Source organism: Oncorhynchus mykiss, unplaced genomic scaffold (genome assembly GCF_013265735.2).
Source record: "Oncorhynchus mykiss isolate Arlee unplaced genomic scaffold, USDA_OmykA_1.1 un_scaffold_363, whole genome shotgun sequence".
Classification (NCBI taxonomy): Eukaryota; Metazoa; Chordata; class Actinopteri; order Salmoniformes; family Salmonidae; genus Oncorhynchus; species Oncorhynchus mykiss.
The window spans coordinates 122486-129558 of record NW_023493811.1 but is presented as its reverse complement, the minus strand read 5'-3'; the positions used below and the strand labels follow the sequence as shown (position 1 = coordinate 129558).

The 7073-nt window shown below is 40.6% G+C and overlaps 6 non-coding genes across 6 annotated transcripts; all 6 read left to right on the top strand.

Annotated features, from left to right (window-relative positions):
- Positions 1-572: 572 nt before the first annotated feature.
- Positions 573-644, top strand: trnah-gug. Its single transcript has one exon. It is a non-coding gene; the product is annotated as a tRNA-His (tRNA).
- Positions 645-3322: 2678 nt separating this feature from the next.
- trnah-gug lies at positions 3323-3394 on the top strand. Its single transcript has one exon. It is a non-coding gene; the product is annotated as a tRNA-His (tRNA).
- Positions 3395-4340: 946 nt separating this feature from the next.
- trnat-agu lies at positions 4341-4414 on the top strand. Its single transcript has one exon. It is a non-coding gene; the product is annotated as a tRNA-Thr (tRNA).
- Positions 4415-4698: 284 nt separating this feature from the next.
- On the top strand, positions 4699-4770 carry trnah-gug. Its single transcript has one exon. It is a non-coding gene; the product is annotated as a tRNA-His (tRNA).
- Positions 4771-5716: 946 nt separating this feature from the next.
- Positions 5717-5790, top strand: trnat-agu. Its single transcript has one exon. It is a non-coding gene; the product is annotated as a tRNA-Thr (tRNA).
- A 284-nt stretch (positions 5791-6074) lies between these two features.
- trnah-gug lies at positions 6075-6146 on the top strand. The gene has a single exon. It is a non-coding gene; the product is annotated as a tRNA-His (tRNA).
- The last annotated feature ends 927 nt before the right edge of the window (positions 6147-7073 follow it).

Genomic DNA, 7073 nt, shown 5'->3' with positions numbered 1-7073 from the left:
GCCTCTCACATGCTCAGGCCCACTTTGCGTCCCAAAACGTAGTAGAAACCCTGTTGCTAGACAATTGAAGGTGTCTGTATCGTTTCCAATATTAGTAAAAGACATCTCTTTTGTGATGTGATTTTGCTAGACAGAGATGTGGGTTAAATTAATGAGACTGGTTTGATTCAAATAGGTGTGGGTGTTCACATCTGCAACATATATGACTTTTATGGGTGCTGTGGCTTAGTTGGTTAAAGTGCCTGTCTAGTAAACAGGAGATCCTGAGTTCAAATTTCAGCAGTACCTTTTTATTGTTCACATTGGTGGAGAAGGTCAGAGGGGAGGGCACTCAGGTTTTCTCACCAATGGGTTTAGAGAATTAGAGATGACGTGAGGAGGATGCAATTGAGATATTCCAATGTCACGGAAAAAGGGCACTTTTTGAATGAGAAAAAACCTACCGACTGTGTAAAGCTCCACTGTTTCTTCAGTTTATTCATTATCGAGACCAAAATGAAAAGAGTTTAGCCAGCTTGTGCACATCACTTTCACAGCCTATGTAGGCTTTACAAAGCCAGCTCTTGTAGCCGGCCGTGATCGTATAGTGGTTAGTACTCTGCGTTGTGGTCGCAGCAACCCCGGTTCGAATCCGGGTCACGGCACTGCAATGTAATTTTAGAAGGGTTGTTTTTTGAATGAGTTAAGACTTACTATGCAAGCTAAGAAACTCAGCAACTCTGCCGTTTGACAAAGTTCCCCACCATATTGTAGGTTAATTACTTACACGAAATGATTCATCTGCTGTTTCAGACGTTTTTACCATTTTTAAGCTCGAGAGCCAAATGAGAAATGCAGTGTCCTCGAACGAGCAACATTATGAAGAAATAGTATATGATTCTGAATGTTCACTCATATCTCGCGACCCACCTATGACATGTTAATAACCGCTTTGGGTCCCAAATCATAGTTTAAGAATTCATGTCAGAGGTTCTTGAGTTTATTCATCTCGAGACCCAAATGAAAAATGTACTGTTCTCGAATGATCATAGTTACGAAGAAATAGTATGTGATTACCATTGATTACTGATATCTCGCTACCCACCTCTCACCAGTGTTGCCAACTTAGCGACTTTGTCGCTATATTTAGTGAGTATTCAGAAAAAAGACAAGAATCGACAGAAGAAAGTTCAATTTAGTTCTAAACATACTTAGGGTGTTTTTTACTCACTTTTTGTCTCTCCCGAGACGTTATTCCTCTCTCCTACAGCGTCAATCACAATTACATCCACTTGGCCAATTATGAAAATTATGTGATGACGTCATTTAGCGACTTCTAGCTACTTTTAGGACCAGCAATAGCTACTTTCCTTCCTGAGGATTTGGCAACACTGCCTCTCACATGCTCAGGCCCACTTTGCGTCCCAAAACGTAGCTTAAGAAACCCTGTTGCTAGACAATTGAAGGTGTCTGTATCGTTTCCAATATTAGTAAAAGACATCTCTTTTGTGATGTGATTTTGCTAGACAGAGATGTGGGTTAAATTAATGAGACTGGTTTGATTCAAATAGGTGTGGGTGTTCACATCTGCAACATATATGACTTTTATGGGTGCTGTGGCTTAGTTGGTTAAAGTACCTGTCTAGTAAACAGGAGATCCTGAGTTCAAATCTCAGCAGTACCTTTTTATTGTTCACATTGGTGGAGAAGGTCAGAGGGGAGGGCACTCAGGTTTTCTCACCAATGGGTTTAGAGAATTAGAGATGACGTGAGGAGGATGCAATTGAGATATTCCAATGTCACGGAAAAAGGGCACTTTTTGAATGAGAAAAAACCTACCGACTGTGTAAAGCTCCACTGTTTCTTCAGTTTATTCATTATCGAGACCAAAATGAAAAGAGTTTAGCCAGCTTGTGCACATCACTTTCACAGCCTATGTAGGCTTTACAAAGCCAGCTCTTGTAGCCGGCCGTGATCGTATAGTGGTTAGTACTCTGCGTTGTGGTCGCAGCAACCCGGTTCGAATCCGGGTCACGGCACTGCAATGTAATTTTAGAAGGGTTGTTTTTTGAATGAGTTAAGACTTACTATGCAAGCTAAGAAACTCAGCAACTCTGCCGTTTGACAAAGTTCCCCACCATATTGTAGGTTAATTACTTACACGAAATGATTCATCTGCTGTTTCAGACGTTTTTACCATTTTTAAGCTCGAGAGCCAAATGAGAAATGCAGTGTCCTCGAACGACCAACATTATGAAGAAATAGTGTATGATTCTGAATGTTCACTCATATCTCGCGACCCACCTATGACATGTTAATAACCGCTTTGGGTCCCAAATCATAGTTTAAGAATTCATGTCAGAGGTTCTTGAGTTTATTCATCTCGAGACCCAAATGAAAAATGTACTGTTCTCGAATGATCATAGTTACGAAGAAATAGTATGTGATTACCATTGATTACTGATATCTCGCTACCCACCTCTCACCAGTGTTGCCAACTTAGCGACTTTGTCGCTATATTTAGTGAGTATTCAGAAAAAAGACAAGAATCGACAGAAGAAAGTTACATTTTAGTTCTAAACATACCTAGGGTGTTTTTTACTCACTTTTTGTCTCTCCCGAGACGTTATTCCTCTCTCCTACAGCGTCAATCACAATTACATCCACTTGGCCAATTATGAAAATTATGTGATGACGTCATTTAGCGACTTCTAGCTACTTTTAGGACCAGCAATAGCTACTTTCCTTCCTGAGGATTTGGCAACACTGCCTCTCACATGCTCAGGCCCACTTTGCGTCCCAAAACGTAGCTTAAGAAACCCTGTTGCTAGACAATTGAAGGTGTCTGTATCGTTTCCAATATTAGTAAAAGACATCTCTTTTGTGATGTGATTTTGCTAGACAGAGATGTGGGTTAAATTAATGAGACTGGTTTGATTCAAATAGGTGTGGGTGTTCACATCTGCAACATATATGACTTTTATGGGTGCTGTGGCTTAGTTGGTTAAAGTACCTGTCTAGTAAACAGGAGATCCTGAGTTCAAATCTCAGCAGTACCTTTTTATTGTTCACATTGGTGGAGAAGGTCAGAGGGGAGGGCACTCAGGTTTTCTCACCAATGGGTTTAGAGAATTAGAGATGACGTGAGGAGGATGCAATTGAGATATTCCAATGTCACGGAAAAAGGGCACTTTTTGAATGAGAAAAAACCTACCGACTGTGTAAAGCTCCACTGTTTCTTCAGTTTATTCATTATCGAGACCAAAATGAAAAGAGTTTAGCCAGCTTGTGCACATCACTTTCACAGCCTATGTAGGCTTTACAAAGCCAGCTCTTGTAGCCGGCCGTGATCGTATAGTGGTTAGTACTCTGCGTTGTGGTCGCAGCAACCCCGGTTCGAATCCGGGTCACGGCACTGCAATGTAATTTTAGAAGGGTTGTTTTTTGAATGAGTTAAGACTTACTATGCAAGCTAAGAAACTCAGCAACTCTGCCGTTTGACAAAGTTCCCCACCATATTGTAGGTTAATTACTTACACGAAATGATTCATCTGCTGTTTCAGACGTTTTTACCATTTTTAAGCTCGAGAGCCAAATGAGAAATGCAGTGTCCTCGAACGACCAACATTATGAAGAAATAGTATATGATTCTGAATGTTCACTCATATCTCGCGACCCACCTATGACATGTTAATAACCGCTTTGGGTCCCAAATCATAGTTTAAGAATTCATGTCAGAGGTTCTTGAGTTTATTCATCTCGAGACCCAAATGAAAAATGTACTGTTCTCGAATGATCATAGTTACGAAGAAATAGTATGTGATTACCATTGATTACTGATATCTCGCTACCCACCTCTCACCAGTGTTGCCAACTTAGCGACTTTGTCGCTATATTTAGTGAGTATTCAGAAAAAAGACAAGAATCGACAGAAGAAAGTTACATTTTAGTTCAAAACATACCTAGGGTGTTTTTTACTCACTTTTTGTCTCTCCCGAGACGTTATTCCTCTCTCCTACAGCGTCAATCACAATTACATCCACTTGGCCAATTATGAAAATTATGTGATGACGTCATTTAGCGACTTCTAGCTACTTTTAGGACCAGCAATAGCTACTTTCCTTCCTGAGGATTTGGCAACACTGCCTCTCACATGCTCAGGCCCACTTTGCGTCCCAAAACGTAGCTTAAGAAACCCTGTTGCTAGACAATTGAAGGTGTCTGTATCGTTTCCAATATTAGTAAAAGACATCTCTTTTGTGATGTGATTTTGCTAGACAGAGATGTGGGTTAAATTAATGAGACTGGTTTGATTCAAATAGGTGTGGGTGTTCACATCTGCAACATATATGACTTTTATGGGTGCTGTGGCTTAGTTGGTTAAAGTGCCTGTCTAGTAAACAGGAGATCCTGAGTTCAAATCTCAGCAGTACCTTTTTATTGTTCACATTGGTGGAGAAGGTCAGAGGGGAGGGCACTCAGGTTTTCTCACCAATGGGTTTAGAGAATTAGAGATGACGTGAGGAGGATGCAATTGAGATATTCCAATGTCACGGAAAAAGGGCACTTTTTGAATGAGAAAAAACCTACCGACTGTGTAAAGCTCCACTGTTTCTTCAGTTTATTCATTATCGAGACCAAAATGAAAAGAGTTTAGCCAGCTTGTGCACATCACTTTCACAGCCTATGTAGGCTTTACAAAGCCAGCTCTTGAAGCCGGCCGTGATCGTATAGTGGTTAGTACTCTGCGTTGTGGTCGCAGCAACCCCGGTTCGAATCCGGGTCACGGCACTGCAATGTAATTTTAGAAGGGTTGTTTTTTGAATGAGTTAAGACTTACTATGCAAGCTAAGAAACTCAGCAACTCTGCCGTTTGACAAAGTTCCCCACCATATTGTAGGTTAATTACTTACACGAAATGATTCATCTGCTGTTTCAGACGTTTTTACCATTTTTAAGCTCGAGAGCCAAATGAGAAATGCAGTGTCCTCGAACGACCAACATTATGAAGAAATAGTGTATGATTCTGAATGTTCACTCATATCTCGCGACCCACCTATGACATGTTAATAACCGCTTTGGGTCCCAAATCATAGTTTAAGAATTCATGTCAGAGGTTCTTGAGTTTATTCATCTCGAGACCCAAATGAAAAATGTACTGTTCTCGAATGATCATAGTTACGAAGAAATAGTATGTGATTACCATTGATTACTGATATCTCGCTACCCACCTCTCACCAGTGTTGCCAACTTAGCGACTTTGTCGCTATATTTAGTGAGTATACAGAAAAAAGACAAGAATCGACAGAAGAAAGTTCAATTGTAGTTCTAAACATACTTTGGGTGTTTTTTACTCACTTTTTGTCTCTCCCGAGACGTTATTCCTCTCTCCTACAGCGTCAATCACAATTACATCCACTTGGCCAATTATGAAAATTATGTGATGACGTCATTTAGCGACTTCTAGCTACTTTTAGGACCAGCAATAGCTACTTTCCTTCCTGAGGATTTGGCAACACTGCCTCTCACATGCTCAGGCCCACTTTGCGTCCCAAAACGTAGCTTAAGAAACCCTGTTGCTAGACAATTGAAGGTGTCTGTATCGTTTCCAATATTAGTAAAAGACATCTCTTTTGTGATGTGATTTTGCTAGACAGAGATGTGGGTTAAATTAATGAGACTGGTTTGATTCAAATAGGTGTGGGTGTTCACATCTGCAACATATATGACTTTTATGGGTGCTGTGGCTTAGTTGGTTAAAGTGCCTGTCTAGTAAACAGGAGATCCTGAGTTCAAATCTCAGCAGTACCTTTTTATTGTTCACATTGGTGGAGAAGGTCAGAGGGGAGGGCACTCAGGTTTTCTCACCAATGGGTTTAGAGAATTAGAGATGACGTGAGGAGGATGCAATTGAGATATTCCAATGTCACGGAAAAAGGGCACTTTTTGAATGAGAAAAAACCTACCGACTGCGTAAAGCTCCACTGTTTCTTCAGTTTATTCATTATCGAGACCAAAATGAAAAGAGTTTAGCCAGCTTGTGCACATCACTTTCACAGCCTATGTAGGCTTTACAAAGCCAGCTCTTGTAGCCGGCCGTGATCGTATAGTGGTTAGTACTCTGCGTTGTGGTCGCAGCAACCCCGGTTCGAATCCGGGTCACGGCACTGCAATGTAATTTTAGAAGGGTTGTTTTTTGAATGAGTTAAGACTTACTAAGAAGTCTCTAAGAAACTCAGCAACTCTGCCGTTTGACAAAGTTCCCCACCATATTGTAGGTTAATTACTTACACGAAATGATTCATCTGCTGTTTCAGACGTTTTTACCATTTTTAAGCTCGAGAGCCAAATGAGAAATGCAGTGTCCTCGAACGACCAACATTATGAAGAAATAGTGTATGATTCTGAATGTTCACTCATATCTCGCGACCCACCTATGACATGTTAATAACCGCTTTGGGTCCCAAATCATAGTTTAAGAATTCATGTCAGAGGTTCTTGAGTTTATTCATCTCGAGACCCAAATGAAAAATGTACTGTTCTCGAATGATCATAGTTACGAAGAAATAGTATGTGATTACCATTGATTACTGATATCTCGCTACCCACCTCTCACCAGTGTTGCCAACTTAGCGACTTTGTCGCTATATTTAGTGAGTATTCAGAAAAAAGACAAGAATCGACAGAAGAAAGTTCAATTGTAGTTCTAAACATACTTCGGGTGTTTTTTACTCACTTTTTGTCTCTCCCGAGACGTTATTCCTCTCTCCTACAGCGTCAATCACAATTACATCCACTTGGCCAATTATGAAAATTATGTGATGACGTCATTTAGCGACTTCTAGCTACTTTTAGGACCAGCAATAGCTACTTTCCTTCCTGAGGATTTGGCAACACTGCCTCTCACATGCTCAGGCCCACTTTGCGTCCCAAAACGTAGCTTAAGAAACCCTGTTGCTAGACAATTGAAGGTGTCTGTATCGTTTCCAATATTAGTAAAAGACATCTCTTTTGTGATGTGATTTTGCTAGACAGAGATGTGGGTGAAATTAATGAGACTGGTTTGATTCAAATAGGTGTGGGTGTTCACATCT